Source organism: Colossoma macropomum, unplaced genomic scaffold (assembly GCF_904425465.1).
Source record: "Colossoma macropomum unplaced genomic scaffold, Colossoma_macropomum, whole genome shotgun sequence".
In the NCBI taxonomy this organism is placed as follows: domain Eukaryota; kingdom Metazoa; phylum Chordata; class Actinopteri; order Characiformes; family Serrasalmidae; genus Colossoma; species Colossoma macropomum.
The window spans coordinates 7,544,609-7,561,547 of record NW_023494810.1 but is presented as its reverse complement, the minus strand read 5'-3'; the positions used below and the strand labels follow the sequence as shown (position 1 = coordinate 7,561,547).

General features: G+C 38.7%; 1 protein-coding gene across 4 annotated transcripts in view; it reads right to left on the bottom strand.

The window, feature by feature from the left end:
• arhgef3 (Rho guanine nucleotide exchange factor (GEF) 3) overlaps positions 1-16,939 on the bottom strand; it is a 124,004-nt gene that overhangs the window by 30,802 nt on the left and 76,263 nt on the right. The window lies entirely within an intron of this gene.

The window sequence follows — 16,939 nt, the reverse complement described above, 5'->3', positions numbered from 1 at the left end:
TTTGTCTCATGCAAAGCATATATATATATACATATGCCCTGCGATGAAATGGCGACCTGTCCAGGGTGTATCCTGCCTTCCGCCCAATGATAGCTGGGATAGGCTCCAGCACCCCACCGCGACCCAGAAGGATAAGCGGTTTAGATGATGTATGTATGTATGTATGTATGTATGTGTGTGTGTGTGTATGTATATATATATATATATATATATATATATATATATATATATTATATATATATATATATATGTTAATCGCTGCTTTGCATGAGACAAAACACTTTACAAGTACATTTTGGCACTGGAAACATCTAAATGAGTGGCCTGGCTCCATAACAGTAGGATTAATAAGCGATTTAATGTCGAAATGTTCAAGTACTTCATTAACATTGGCCCTACACAAACAGAAATCCAGCAGCTCTACATGCAGATGTGAATCTTTTTTTGCCAAAATGATCGCACGCCAGTTTTACAGCAGCCGAAGACTCATGTTTGGACCAGAAACCGCTGGCCTGCCATTTCCACTACTGCTAAACTGACACAGACTGTTTGGACTACAACATACACTCACAAACGTCTTCCTGCTGCAGAATTTAATGACTTCAGTGTGTGTGAGCTGGAGAGGAAACGAGAGAGAGAGAGAGAAAAAGAGACAGAGAGAGAGAGAGACAGAGACACAGACAGAGACAGAGACAGAGAAAGAGAAAAAGAGAGAGAGAGAAAAAGAGACAGAGAGAGAGAGAAAAAGAGAGAGAGAGACAGAGAGAGCGCATGGGTAAGAGGGAGAGAAAGAAAGAGAACAAGAAAAAGTAAAAGAGTGGGAGAATGAAAGAGAGGAAGGCAGAAAAAGAAAGAAAGACAAAGAAAGCATGTTTAGATAGAGAGAGAGAGATGAAATGGCACATGTCAGAGAAAGCGAGACAGAGACAGAGAGAGACAGTGAGAGAGCATGGGTGAGAGGGAGAGAAAGAAAGAACAAGAAAAGAAAGACAGTGGGAGAAAGAAAGAGAAGAAGACAGAGAAAGAAGGAAAGAAAGAAAGAAAGAAAGAAAAGCATTGTCATAATGAGAGAGAGAATAAAGAAAAGGCACAGGTGAGAGGCAGAGAAAGAGAAAGGAGAGATGAGGAAAGCATGGGTGAGAGGGAGAGAAAGGCAGAGAAAAAGGGAAAGAGAGTTTATAAGAGGATAGAGACAGATTCAGCAGATGGAGAGAGTCATAGAGCGAGGGATGGAGGATGGAAAAGAAAGAGATATGTGTATGTATGTGTCCATCCATGCGTGCGCGGTTCCGCCTTTGTTCCCAGCATCCTCCTCTGCTCTGCCTCAGGGTCAAACTCAGAGCCAAGTGTAACTCTATTGGAGCCTGTTTTTATGATTTGCTAATTGTAGCGGGAGAGTGAAAATAAACCCCTCCCACATCAACATGCACGGGAGCTAATGCTCCAGCCGGCGGCGGCAGCAGGAAATCAGTCCCAGCTTTAAGAGTCTTTGTTCTGGCCTAAGGTTCCTGCCATTGTGCAGCTATCAGGCCTGGGGAAGTGCGCTACCGCTGCTAGCTGGGGGGCGAGGTGGGGATGGGGGGTCAAGCTCAGTCAGCACGATGACCATAAACAAACAGGCAGCTTTGACACTCACTCAGCTACTTGTCAATCAAGTATGGGTATGGGGTATCGGGTATGCGGTGGGGGGGCATCCAGGCCCTGCCTCAGCTACCAGTGGCAAGTCCAGGCCAATTTTATAGTGGGGGGCTCTGGAGGGGCACAGAATCTGAAGCAGGGGATTTTGACTTTCAGACTTTGTTCCTAGCTGCACTGAAGCACCGTGGCTGAAAGTTATATTTCATTTATTAGACATGCACACGTAGTCTTGCTATGTATTAATAATATTACCCATTGTGTCGCATGACAATAGAAATGCTTAATGTGACTTACAGGCCTACTGGATCTACCACAATCTGTATTAAAATCAACACAACAGAAATACACTTTACTTGACCTCTGTTCTTTATGACTGGTTTAATTCTATCCCAATTTAATCAGCCCGATCTCCCACAGAATTCCGTAGCACAACTCATATCACCTCCAAACAGCACAAAGCTTTCAATGCCAGAAAGCAGACAAAGAGAAAATAAGAGGTACTAGGATCTGACCTGAGGACAAAAGTGAATTAAGGCTCTCTGGATAATTACGCAGGTTGTTTCCTGAGAAGTTTTTGACTATCGTCCTGCATACATTAGAGCACCAACTTGGTTGAGATGTAGCAATAGCAAGTGAACAAGCAAATTACATTGCAATTTTTTACATGGGTGTGCCATTCATTCATTCTTTTGCAGTGAACCGCATAAGATACTTGTTGCATCCTGGAGTCAATGATGTACTGATGCACCAAACTTGTTATTTAATGGTAACTGCAAACACTGGACTGCCTAAAGGAGTGGGTAGGAAATGTTTTTTCAAGCAAATAATCAATTACTCCTCAAACAAATAGCTATAAATATACTTTTCTTGGTGGCCTAAGACTCTACAGAGTACTCTGTATGCTGTATAAGACTTTGTGGTTCAATGAGGCAATAGTGTAACCTCTTCACTTCCATCACATTCCACTGCCATCAATGACAGCATCAGCTTCACTGACCTTGTTTCTGTAGACCTAATTCTGTATAAAACCAATAAAACCATAATGGTTGATTCATGATTCATAGTTCTGCCTTCCTGCTTTTGATCTTACTCAGAATCAGCATCATGGGCAAACAACCACAGTGAAAAAAAAGTCCTCTTCACAGAAATGCTCTTGCAGTGCTCGCTATTTTAATGACCTGCATTGAAGCATGCAGTGCATGACAGTTATATCCTCTGGCAGATGGGTTCCGAGCTTAATGTGGAATTCTTGCATCTCTGTTACCGTCACTTCTGGCTTTTGGGTCTGATCTGTGGTTGAGATAACTGCTGTCTGCATGTGGTTTTTGGTGTCTGTAAGTGGGCAGGTGGAAACTGAGCATTAACACCTAAGAATAACACTGATAAAGAAGCAGTATGCTGGTAGATCTTGTGGTTTCCATTGGTATTTTAAGGTGTTAGGACCAGCGTGGCTGCTGAACCCAAACAAGCCATTAATGGGCATCATCCTTTTGATTGTAGCTTCATTGTTTCATCAATCTAAACTGCATTTTAATGTGGTGCACATTTTCCAAACAAGAACCATATTTAAATACTGTCCACACACCCCTTCTAATTCGTGGGTTCAGCTACTTTGAGGCACACCCATTGCAAACTAGAAGAAAGAGACACTTTGGATAAGCAACACACAAATCTAAATTGCCAAGTGCAATTCCAAGGATCATCTCTAGTGACATAGATTCTTGCTAGTAGACTGAGGATCAGGGCAGTCATGTTGTGGGGCCTGATGGGACACCACTGAACCCCCTAAGAGGAGTTGGAGTGATTAAGCTCGACTGATTATCTTTAAAATGAGTTGGAAGAACCACTAAACACCTCTTTTGGGATTAGTTTGAGTTATTAACATATTATTGAACACATTTAGGAACAGCTGGAGTGATGGAGCTCTACTGAACACCAGTAGGATCAGTTGGAGTAATAAAGCTCTTTAGGATAAGTTGAGGTGATGACACTTTGTTCCAACATATTTGGGGTGAGTTGGAGAGGTAAAGCCCAACTAAACACCTTTGGGTTAAGTTGAAGTGAGAAGTACCTCTGAACACCCTGAGGATCAATTGAACAGATGGAGCTTCACTAAACACTTTTAAGATGAGTTGAAGTGATTAAGCTCCATTGAACATCTGTGGGAAGGGCAGGAATGAAGAAGTTCAACTGAACACCTGTTGGATAAGTTAGAATGATGATGCACCACTGGACGCCTTTGGGATGAGCTGGAGTGTTAAAGCACCACTGGACACGTTTGGCATGAGTTGAACTGATGAAGCACCACTGGATGCGTTTAGGATGAGTTGGAATGAGAAAGCACCACTGGACAAGTCTGTGATGAGCAGGAGTGATGAAGCACCACTGGACACCTTTGGGCTGAGTTGGAGTGATAAATCACCACTGGACACGTTTAGGATGAGTTGGAGTGATGAAGCATCTCTGGGTATGTTTGGGATGAGTCGGAGTGATGAAGCACCACTGCACATGATTAGGATGAGTTGGAGTGATGAAGCACCACTGGACATGCTTGGGATGAGTTGGTGTGATGAAACACCACTGGACATGCTTGGGATGAGTTGGTGTGATGAAACACCACTGGACACCTTTTGGGATTAGTTTGTGCCATTTGTGATCCAGAGCTGGTCATCCAACATCAGTGCTGACATCACAAATGCTGTTGTGGCTGAATGCAATCAAATGCCAAAGGCAGTGTTATAACAAATAAATGAAGCCGAAAATAAATCCCACCAGATAGTTTTAATTGCTATGGTGTATTTATCTAAGGAAATTGGTGTTATGTTATGCAATATCTTCATTACTCAAGAATAGGCTTACTTAAGATCCTGCCTTCAAGGTGTGGAATAGAAAATGGGGTGACTGAATGAAGGAAATAACTTCCGTTGTCGTACAGCTGCCAAAAATGATTGGGCTTGTTATGTAATAAAAGTTGGCGAGGAGTGTCAAATTTAATCCAAAAAGGTAGTTAATCCAGTGCCAAGAAAACTCAGTCTAATCTAGTGCACGAATGGAAAAATGAGAAAGAGTGAGAGAGAGAGAGAGAGAGAATCCATGAGTCTGAATTTAGCAATTATGAAAATCAATACTAATTCCTTATAATAACAATTATCTTATAATTAATTCTAATATAATTGACACATTTCAATACAGTATGTGTTCATTTGTTTTGGCCAAAATAAAATCCTCAAACTTGAGATTTCATGATTATTTCCTAAAGCACAGTACCTAATCAAATCACTATGAGTTGACAAGATCTATTGGCTACTGATGATGACAAGCATACTGTAAACATTGTGTTATTTGATTTTGTTCCTTTTTTGTTGTGTTGGTCACTGGTCAGCCACTTGCCAGTGTTGCAGAATGTCTGCTATAAACACACTACATTTATCAGGCCCAGAAAGAGAACACTTGCTTAGATTCACACTGATGGTGGAAGTGGATTGTGGTTATAGTGTTGAAATAAAATGACCTCACTAGTTGCAAAGATGTCTGAGTCAACAGTGTCTCCAATAGACTTATTTATGTGTTGGTTGCCATGCTGTCATCTATCAAAATGGACAAAGTACATAGCACTGAAGTAGCAGCCATCAGTCACCCTAGTATTTCTCAGCAAAGTGGACTGCCCAGGATATTCCAAACCATAGGGAGTGAAAATGTTCCATTGGAGAAGTACTTCAAACTGCATAGGGAGTCATAAACAATGGTTTATCATTTCGGAGGAAGTTGCAGGAAAGTTTACCCATCAGTCATTGCAAGTCTCATTAAGATGCGTGTTGCTTGTTCCGAATGAAGGTATTTAATCAACTGAAGCTCCCTTAACCAACATCCAGCGTGTAGGTAATATAACAGTACTGCTTAGGAACCCTGTGGAATGAAATGCAGTGAATGTTGAGTTTTGGGAATTTGGAGACCTCTCTGGTGGAAATGTGTAATTGCATGGAAAGTAGGGAGGAACATTTTGAAATGATTAAGTGACCCTTATTAGTCCCACAACAGATTTAACCCACATACACACTAGTGATGACACACACTAGGGGGTAGTGAGCACACTTGCCCAGAGCAGTGGGCAGCCCTATCCGCAGCACACAAAGAGCAGTTGGGGGTTAAGGTGTCACGACTGCCCCCAGACATTGTGGGTTGTGCTTCGGATCTCTTCCACAAGTGGATGAATCTGAATACTGCGAGCGTGCTGAAAGAGTATTCAAAGAGACTTCTTGGTGAGGAACATGTCTTTAGAGGATCCGAGTGAATTATTTACTGTTTTCATCATATCTTCTTCAATATATTTTTGATTTTGCATTGAGACCTAAACAACAGAACCTTCTTTTTGAGGCTGTACCTGTGATATGACAGTATAAGTATACATAAGTATGACATGGTGAGAAAAACTCCCATTAAATCTGACCCGAAGTTTCTGACTTTTAAATTAATATTTTGGGCTTTACAGGGCGACTCAGAAGAGCACTAACACCATATTTTATAGTATTTATTTTTCTAGCAAGAATATTTTTCCAGAGTCAGTAATGCTACATCTTTTAGTTGTAACAAAAAAAACTCTCAGAAGAAAGGTACAAAACCATCACGGGGCGGTACCCCTCTTGTCACTGGTGTGGTCCCCTCAAGGGTACATCTCAGTACCTTTAGTCAGGAAACATAACTGTACCATAATCCATTGAAATTATATTTTCTAATTATACTGACTCCACACACCCCGTCTCACCTCTTTATATTATTATTCTATTTTAAAACATTCGGTTATGAAAAGATACAAATCTGTACTTTTCACCTGGGAAAACTTATTTAAGATTCACAATTGGACCTTAAGACCACTGTTGTACCTTTGAGGGTACAATTAACATTGTTTGTACCTTGATGAATGAAAAATGTACCTGCACAGAACCTTTATTACTAACAGTGTATAGTGCAGCTTTAAGTACTTTTGCCCATTACTTGTTAGCTACATTAGCCTCATAGTTCTAGTGCAAAACTAAAGGAGCAAACTCCTGCACCAAACATGTCCGGACTGATTGACTACAACTAGGGAGGTGAAAATTTGTTTAAAATGATATTTTTCACCAAACTTATTACTTTGTATACTCATATTTTATATTTCACCATGAGATCTCAGTTGTTCTCACTGACTTCACAAAAGAGAAAACTAAGATCCACTTTTTTTTTTATTTTATTCTAAATTTTGTAAGGCCCAAAATGATAACAGGGTACATAAAGAAATTTAATTAGAAGGAAGGTCACACTCTTCTGCTGTTTGCTTGCATATGTGTGTGTGTGTGTGTGTGTCTTTGAGCCAGAAAAAGATCAGTGTAGGGGGTAGAAGAGGAAAAAGAGTGCTACTTAAGAATGTTAATTAGAGACATGGCGCAGAAGCAAACCACATTTAACTCTCCAAGATCACATTACTTTCCAGTCTCATGCTATAGTGAGCATTAATCTGGAAGTGTGCTACATTTGAGTCAAGTACATGACCCAAAGCGCTGGACCTCATATTTCTATTGCGACATACTTCTGAAAATGCATTACTGCAACTACTACAAATCAAAATGACATAAACTGACAAAGTGACTAAACCCACAAAATGCAATTATCAGTTCTTGTTATTATTAATCATAATTCTTAAAGCAACTGTTTGGTGAAAAAATTAATGAACACAATTTCTCTGGATGTAATTGATCAGCAAAGATATGTTTGGTGGCTGGAGCTTATTTAGTTTTGGGGCTACAGGGCCAACGTAGCTAACGGGTAATAGAAGCTAATAGCCTCAAAGTGCTTGCCTCAAAATGGGTCAAGTTGTTAAGTAATCTCATTGACTTGCTTATACTGGTATCTATAAAAATGAACATAAATATGGATGAAATTCAAGGTACTACTACTGTACAGTGTATGGCATAATACACCGTAAATTAATGTAATACACCACCATTGTCTAAATGAACCTTATGGACAATGTACTACAGATCAGTCACATTAACATCCACAGACCCCATATGAATCTTATAATAAGAGCATAAAAACCAGCACCACCATAAAACCTTTAATACTAAACATGGTACGTTGTGTGTGGTTGGGGCCTACAGTATTCTATGCTCTTCTTATAGGTTCAAACCTCATCACTGTTACTAGCTTTAGCTTGTAGCAGCTTGTTTGTTGAAGCAGTCACAAAGTGCATTAGAATGCTAATAAACACAGTGTGGCATCCCACAGACATCAACATCCATAGAGGTCCAACTGTGTGAATTCAGCAGTTAAGGGAAGCGCTGTGTTTGACCTCTGTGGTAAACAGCATAAACAATACCAAGAGGGTGGGAATCTGCTTTGTGTCTGAAAGTACCTGTGGATAATGTGCTTAAAATCAACAACAGGGACTTGGGTGGTCTATTAGTTTACTTTAAGTCTAAATTGGAGTCAGTGGACTATTTAAATTGCACTCACTATTACAACCACTGTTCAGCTCACAGTGTTCCCCTGTCAGGGTTTTATTAGTTGTACATGGTCTTTGTAAAAATACCTAATAGCAATAACAATAATACCTTTTATTAATATACAGCTTCTCCAAGAGCTTGAAGTGCTTTACACAGACACACACATTAAAATCCATACAAAGTAGAAACAAATGTAAATACCCATAATAACAAGCAATTATAGACTCCGATAAAGCAATTATCTAGCAACAATATGCATTTCTAAAAAGATAACTACAACTAACTACTACTAACTACTGCCCTACTATTAGTCCATGATTTAATATCCTGCAAACAATTGTTAAATCTATTCAAGCTAGATGGAATATCATGCTTTGTACAGATGTAAATATGATGTTGTTAAATAATGTAAGAAACCTATAAATACTAAATAAACCTGGTCCAACTACTGACCCCTGTGGAACACCAAAGGTGATAGTAGTTGGGGCTGACTGCGTCTCATTAGCTTTCACAAACTGCTGCCGATTACTCAGGCAAGAATGAAACCAAGATAGTGCAAGGCTGCCAACACCCACAAGACTACACAGGTGCTCCAGCAAAGTCAGGCATTTTTATTAAATGTAGATGTGATATCCAACAGAATGAGAATGCTTAAACAACCAGAGTCAGCACTGAGATGGAGATTGCTGATGACATGGAGAAATTGAGTATGCATATTTTCAGTGTGGTGACATTCAAATGACAGTAACCAACACCTACACTGCAACCCAGCATTATAACACAGCAGTACTGATATTAAAAATCACATTACATAATTTGCTGAGGCACAACCGCCTTCTAGGCTTATTGAAATTCTTTAATTACAGGGTTGACATAATAAAAAATAGAAAATATTTCAATGAATATGGCTTCACTTTTGAAAAAAATCTCAAATGATAACTTTAGTCAACAAAAGAAAAGGGCAACACTTTTTACAGGCCCTGATAAACAGAGACTTAATTAATTATCTAATAGTTTGTTAATGACTGTTCATAAGTATAGAATAGCTACATATGAATTAATAAATGGTACAATTTGAGTTAACCATTTACCTAGTGATATATGAATATGATATGTAATTATTTTGAGATTGAGAAACAATACATAACAACTAATAACAACTTCTTGAATTTATGATAGTTATATATGGTAATTGTTCCCATCCTGTTTTAAATATCTAAGTAGTTATTGATGTATGTATTGATCATTATTGAGTGGGTAATTTATATATATATATATATATATATATATTATATATATATATATATATATATATATATATATAATTTACCCACTTAATAATATATTCAAATATATATATATTTGAACATTAATAATCATTAATTTCACCCCTAAAGTGTTACTAAAAAATGTTCTTTAAAAAGATTCCTTGAAAAAAAAATCTATTGGTCCATTTATAGTGCAATGTTGACACATTGTGAAGAGAAGCTTGCCTTTTCAAATGAGTGAGTCTATATGGTTTAGTCTGGGTCAACACAAGAGTGACTTCAGCTGGGAAGCTAATAAAAGCACCAGACAATGCAAGAGGAAATGACCTCAACAACACTGAAAATGATGACCTCCAGCTATCTGACAGAAACAAGGCTGCTGCTATGAGGTAACCCAGTTGTTTAAGGTACAGTAATAAAACTTGTAGAGCCGTTCCGAGCAGCGAGTAAAGTCTCTCAAGTGCTTCTTGTTAGCTCCTCAAAGCTCATTCATTTGTCCTTCTACCGCACGACCCTGTGAACTTCCTTTATTTACACATTACACTACTAAATCTGTTCACTCGGGCAAACAAGTTCCACATGATTCAAAAGTTAAAAAACTAATTTTAAGTTAGACGCCCACACATTTAACCATTCCTCGGAAGACTTCGATGTGAAGATAAGAGTGAGTCAGCGAACAGCAAATGAAACATAGCATCTCAACACTTAGTCATAGATGGCTCAGCATGGAACCCATAAAGTGTGCAGTAATCTGTCCAGTTCCATTTGCACCTACAGGCTTACAAAAGTGCCCAAAAAGGGTTCTTTGAAACCATGCCATAGTAGAACCACTGCTGGTTCCTTGAGAAACCTTTCAAATGGGTGGTTTCAACTTATTTTTTTTTACCATTGGAAGATTCTTTAGTCTAGAAAAAGTGGTTCAACAATGGCTTCACTCCAAAGAACCCTTTTTGGCACCTTTATTTTTCAAGCGCCACCAACTATCAAGACAGAATACAGTGAACTAGATTAGTACAAATTCAAGGCTTTTACCTGAACATCTGTGGAAGTATGTTTACTAATGCACGTTTATCGCTGCTGTCAGAAGAAAACCTCATATCTCCAAAATGGTAACTTTACAGGAGAAGGAAAAAGATACTTTGTTTTTAATGTAAGTCAATGGAACCAGACTTTTTTCTGAATAATTTTGGGTCATTTCTTGTGGTCCATACCTCATGAAATTTACACCGAATATGAAGGGCAACAGGCATTTTTTTTTCAAATTGTGTCAAAAACAGAAATATGATAAAAACGGAGATACAAGGTTTTGTTCCGACTGCAGCGTTTTATTTATGGGGCCTCAAGATAAGGAATTCATTGTCTCTCTTTAACTTGTGCCCTGAAGTTTGTTTATTTTCACTGCTCATAACTGGCTATTATGCCAAGGATAAAAGGAAATTATCAAAGAAGTAATTATGGTCAGATGTTAGAAACAGCTGAGAGCCATAGGTCACCCGTGGATGTTTAAACACGGCATCCTGGGTTTTACTTTGCATTCATTATAAATGTAAGTTATGTTAATTGTTGTATAAACTGAAGCCTTTGGCATGCACTGTGTATAAGACATATCATGAGTGTCATAACAAAACCTCTTATCACTGAAAGGGTAACTTTGTAAGAGAAAGAAAACATTCTTAACATTACTGTGCAAAACTCAGATATCCTTTCATTTATTTAACATCCAGTCAAAACGGCCATTAAGTACAAGCTATTAATTTTCCCAGCATCAGAAAAAAGATTTACACAGAAGCCTCAGCAACTAAATATAATATTAACATTTTCAGTACTTTGTGTCTGCAATTTATTACAGCTTCTGTTCTTTTTAGGAGACTTACTTTCAGTTTTTCACATAAATCTGAAGGGGAATTTTTCCACATCTCTGAAGTTCAGTTTTAGAAGCTGACTGCATTTCTCACAGTCCAAATAATTCCAAACACATTCAGTAGCCACGTTTACATGCAGCCTGATAATCCGTTAATAATCCGACTAATAGCTCAATCGGAATAGAATACGTCCATGTAAACACCTCAATCGGAATAGTCTAATCCGATTGAGGCCATTCGGAATACAATTTCTATCCGATTAAACGAGGTGGGTAAACTTCTAAATAATCCGTTAAATAGAAGAATAATAGCCATGTAAACGCCTGAATCCGATTACATTCCAATCGGAACGTGTAAGTATGTTCTGCGCATGTGCGTCGCGTCACGGCGAAAGTTTACACCGCTCAACATGGCGGAGCAGAAACTGGTCTGGACTTCACGTGATGTTCGCTGTCATGGTAACGTTTACTCTAAGCGCTACCCCACGCATGCGCGTCATTTTGCATCGGATTACTTGTAGTGAGCATGTAAACGAAGATTTTCCATCAGATTGTTGAATAGAGTGCATATAAACACCTCAGTCTAAATCTGTAATCGGATTGTATTCAATCGGATTGGCAAAAATCGTTGCATGTAAACATAGCCAGTGATGTTGAGGTCTGGACTCTGGGGTGGTCAGTCCATTGTTCAGCTTCTTTGTTTGATGTGTCTGTCTCCTTTTCTCAGAGAGGCTTCTTAACGGCTACACATCCTTTCAGACCCATAGCGCTGAGTTGTCTTCTCACAGTGGAAGGATGGACAGAAACACCTGTGGATGTTTTCAGATCTGAAGCAGCTTGATTTTCTCCTCTCTCTCTAAGGTGAAAGCTTTAAGTGCTGTTTATCTGATGAGGACAGATTTCGTGGTCTACCAGGTTTTGCATGGTTGTTAGAAGACTAATTTTTTTTGTAGCTTTTAATTATCTTTTGATTCATTTTTCAAATTTTCCTTTCAATATGCAAGTAAATAAAGTACCTAATCTCAGAACTATTCTCCTTAAGAACATGTACTTAATGGCTGTTTTGACAGGAAATTAACTAAATGAAAGTTTGCACAGTGTATGTTAATGTCCAAATTATTTTGGACCATTTCTATTGGTCCATTTATTATGAAATCTTCAAACAATGTAAAGAGCAACTGCTTTGTTCAAATGGTATGAAACAAAAACAATACAAAACAATAAAAACTTGAAAAAATGGAAAACTGATTTTGACGTTTTGATATTTTGATATGACAGCAATGAGTAATCCTTGTAATCCAAAATCCCCTGCACTTGTGTTTTTCTTCTCTAGAACACTATAACTATATTCATCTAACAGATAGCTTGATAACTAGCTTATGAACTGAATCAGGTGTGTCACGAGAAGGGTAAACACCCAAAGGTGAAGCGTATTCTAGGACAAAGTTCAGAAAATGCTGACCTAGATAAGATCATAAAGCTGATCTTCCAAAGAGCAAAATACAATTTATGATACTGATGCCTTTATGATCTGCCTTTATGAGCTACATGCAAATACTGAGATGTATCTTGCTAGAGCTGCACAGTATATTGTTTACAGTACTGATATTGCAAAAGGCTGCAATATAAAAACAAACCCTCTAAACAATCACAACATTTTGTCAGTGAGAAATTAGATCTAGGACTTCAGTTTGGGCCATAAACCTTTACAACAATGCTAATTTCTGCTAGCACCCTTTTGGGATTCCAATAGAATGGTAGCACTAAGCTAAATTGAACCACTCCAGAATTTTTTTTATTTATTTATTTTTTTTACAGTGAACAGTTTTACAGTGATTCTTACAGTAAAGAAGTTCTAACCAATGAGAAAGCTTGCTTTGCCTGGATACCATGGGCAAAAAAATGGATTTGGATAATGTTTTATTGGGAATTTTAAGAATTTGGCCTATTTTTTCCAAACAAAACTCAACAATGAATTTAATACACTTTTTCTATAGGTGTTGGTAAGTCTATTTTTTTGTCACAATTATGCAGATGCAATTTATAATAAAATGACATATTAGATGCATATTATGCTACATATTTATTTTAATATTGCAAGGTATCTCACAAACACATTGTGTACCAACACATTTGCAATATTAATATATGCAGCCCTAATAAGCCCTAACACTGTACTCAAAACTTTATGATTCGTATGAGATCATTTTTAAAACTAGTGAAAAACCTGAAGTAGAAATAATCCTAGGCAGAAAAATGAGGTTAGTTGGACATCAGGTCAACAACGGATAAAAGCCAAAAGATGAAATTACATTATTCAACTTAGAAAGCGCTGTTTAAAGAAGACAGACGTCATTAGCTGAACCAGATCAGCTAATCAGAGGGAGCGTTCGAAGCTGTGTCGCTTCACCTTAAGCTTTGTTGAAACTTGAAAGAAAGGCTGAACCTCTAAAAGCTGCCGGAGCTGCAGCCTGACCAGGTGACGTTAGCATTACGCTCCTCTAAAAGGGAGAAAAGGGAGCAAAGCAGGCCTTTGATGTGGTAGAATAAAACCCCCTGATGCGCTTCTGTTTCTCAAAGCTCTGATCTACATCGGTCCCCTGTCTTCTTCTCCCCTTGATTGGAAATCTATGAGCACATTATGTAAGTGTTCAATTTTTCTATTGAGCCTCACTCTCCTGCATGGAAATTGTAAAGACACTGCTGTGGAGATGAAAAGGCCAGTAAACATCTGGTGCATCGAACAACCCAAAGGAAAAAAAAAAGACAATTGATTGGGTGCAGAGTTAACAGGAATAGCTGTTGAAAATCCATGATGGTTTCCTGTGACATTCTCCTAATGAACTATAAGGAAGACACTAACGTATAAAGGAAATGTTAAAGGGAACATTGCAATGAAGAGTCACATTAAAAATTGACATTCATTTCTCTACTTGTGAATCATGTGACTGCTCAAGTCTGAAAACAAGCCAACAGTCAAGTGCTGCCTGAGCCAAAATCTGACAAAAATAGCTCACAATAACAACTGACAACAAATAGACATACATCAGTGCTGAAACGCCTCGCCACATTTCTTTATTACTCATGACACTGATAAAATTATGACCTTGAAGGGCTCAGGCACGTGCTAGGACAAGGGCAGGGCAAAGATAACAGCGGAGACAGAATGACAGGGGGAAAGAAAGAGGCAGACGGAAAGACGGGTGGGCAAAAAAGCAAAGAATGGCTCAGTAATGTGGGCCATGCGCAGGGAGGTAGAGGTTAGGATTGATGTTCGCTGACAGAGTTCAGCTTTGTACAGCTCCCTTCAAAGAGCAGTGCGAAATGGCACTGCTGCCTTTGCTGCGGTCTACAACCAAACATCAGTCGCTCTCAATCTGGGTCAGCAGGACTGATGCCTTTATCTCCTCTCCAGTCGTCCCAGAATCTGTTTTAGCTGATTTAACCCATAACCGCATAGATGATTCTCCAACTGTTCAACATACGAGTGATAGACCTCTGAAGTTGCGTCATGATTCTGTGGTCGCAGTCGTGCTTTTGTTGGGAACTCTGGGTCTAAACTTTTTTTTTTATGGGAAAAATTACATTTTGAAATTACTGAGGTAAACAAAAATGCTTCAAAGACGATACGTTTTGACCTACATACATTTTACCTTTGAATGTCACCGGATCCTCTGATTCATGAAGTCTTCAAGAAGTCGAAATAGGAACAGTGCTACGTGGGAGCTAACACTGCTGCTCATCAACGGACATTATAAAACTGGCAACCTCACCAAACCAGCAAGTTTTGTTAAGTTTGGTAGTTACGTAGCTATGGTAGTAGTAATATATAACTGTAGTTTATATATAGTAGACTTACTTTCATACAATATTAATACAATGCACAGGAGTGTTGGGTTACTTGTAGCTTGTGTTTAGTAATATTTATATTTGACCCCATAATGACCACACAATTCATAGGATCTAGTGAGACTCAGGGGACAGTGTACACAGGATAAAACACATCGGTTTTGGAACAATTACCAATGAGTAAAATGCCATAAGCAAAAACCGCTTTGACCTAGAGTTTATATGGGCATGACACTGACTACAGAATGATATATGACTTCAAAGATCTAAAAGCAATCCAGGGCTTATATTTAACACAAATCTACAACCTGCTATAATTGCAAAAGTGTAAAGCCGTTCTACCTTATAGGTCTCAACACAGGTGTACATTTACAGATGGTAGCCCATCTGTTACTGCACAATCTGTCAGCTGCCCATTCATCATTGGTCAGTTTTTGACCACAGGACTGCTGTCGACCAGATATTATTTGGGTGGTAGATCCTTCTCAGTACAGCAGTGACACTGACATGGTAGTGTGTGGTAGTGAGTAGTGCAGGTGTTTTACATAAAAAAATAAATAAAGACAAATTGCTTTATATAAAATAATAGACTACATTTGCTGCAGAAAACTGCTACACCTGTTTAAATGTCCCTAATACAGTGCGTTTTTTAAAACTGCCCATTCGCTTGAACTAGACACCTGGCATGGTGGCGCAGTCCCATAGATTGCTGTTGGGGAGGGGGTGACATTATGTTACACATTATGTTGCAGTGCATGCTGGGAACTATAGTACAGTTTATGGTGAAATGGGCTTATATTAACAGAAAATTTAAATAATTTTGCTGGCCAAACAGGACTGTGCCAAGGGCCTGACTTGACCCACGGGCCTTGTGTTTGACATATGAGGAGTAGTGTATGGTACCAGACACAGCAGTGTTGCTGGAGCTTGTTAGGTTGAGAGCAGACCACCGCACAAAAATATCCAGACAAGAGTGGGTCTGTGGTCAGAAACCGACTATTGATGTGTTGTTGAAATTTTGTCACTTATTTAAAAAAAATGAAGGAGGGAGAGTGCGGTCACAGGTCACTGGTGACCAGAGGTATGCATTTAAGGATTAATGATGCTCCATTTCAGAGCTTGAGTCAGCACAGAAGATCTCAGCTCTGTCCATTTAAAAGAGGTAGAGTTTGGCACTACAAAGCCTGTTTATACACATCAACCACTGAGGCCAAGCTTTTGAAAAGAGGAGTTTCACTTTAGATCTCACTCTTAAAATTAATGTGGTTTCCCGTCAGGACTCTGTAAAAGCAGGGATTCTATAAATCAAAACAACACTAGTTATAAACGAGCTATCTACATTAGCCGTGCTTGAAATAGTATAAAATTCGACAGTTTGGGGAAGGGAGGAGATAAAAGTCTCTCCCTGGAATTCAAGATTGAGCAGATACGGCCTCATTATTTCAGTTTTTTTAGGCTTAAAAGACAAAGAAATAGTGTATATAACACTTTGCTGTAAAGCATACACTGGCCACATTATTAGAAACTCTTACCTTGTTCCACTTTGCTGGTGTACAGTTAAAGACTGTAGCCCATTTGCTGATGCACAATTTTAGCCATTCTCTAGACTTTCATCAGTGGTCAGATCCTGACCATATTTGGCTGGATATTTCTGAATGATGGACCTCTCTCAGCCTAGCAGTGACACTGATGTAAAAACTTCCATGTTAGTCTTACTGAGAATGGCCCACCATCCAAATATTATCTGGTCAACAGCAGTACTGACCAATGATGAATGGTGTAGAGGGAGGCTGATAAACTGTGCAGTAAAGATCAGCAGGAGGTGGTCAGTGAGGTACATCTGG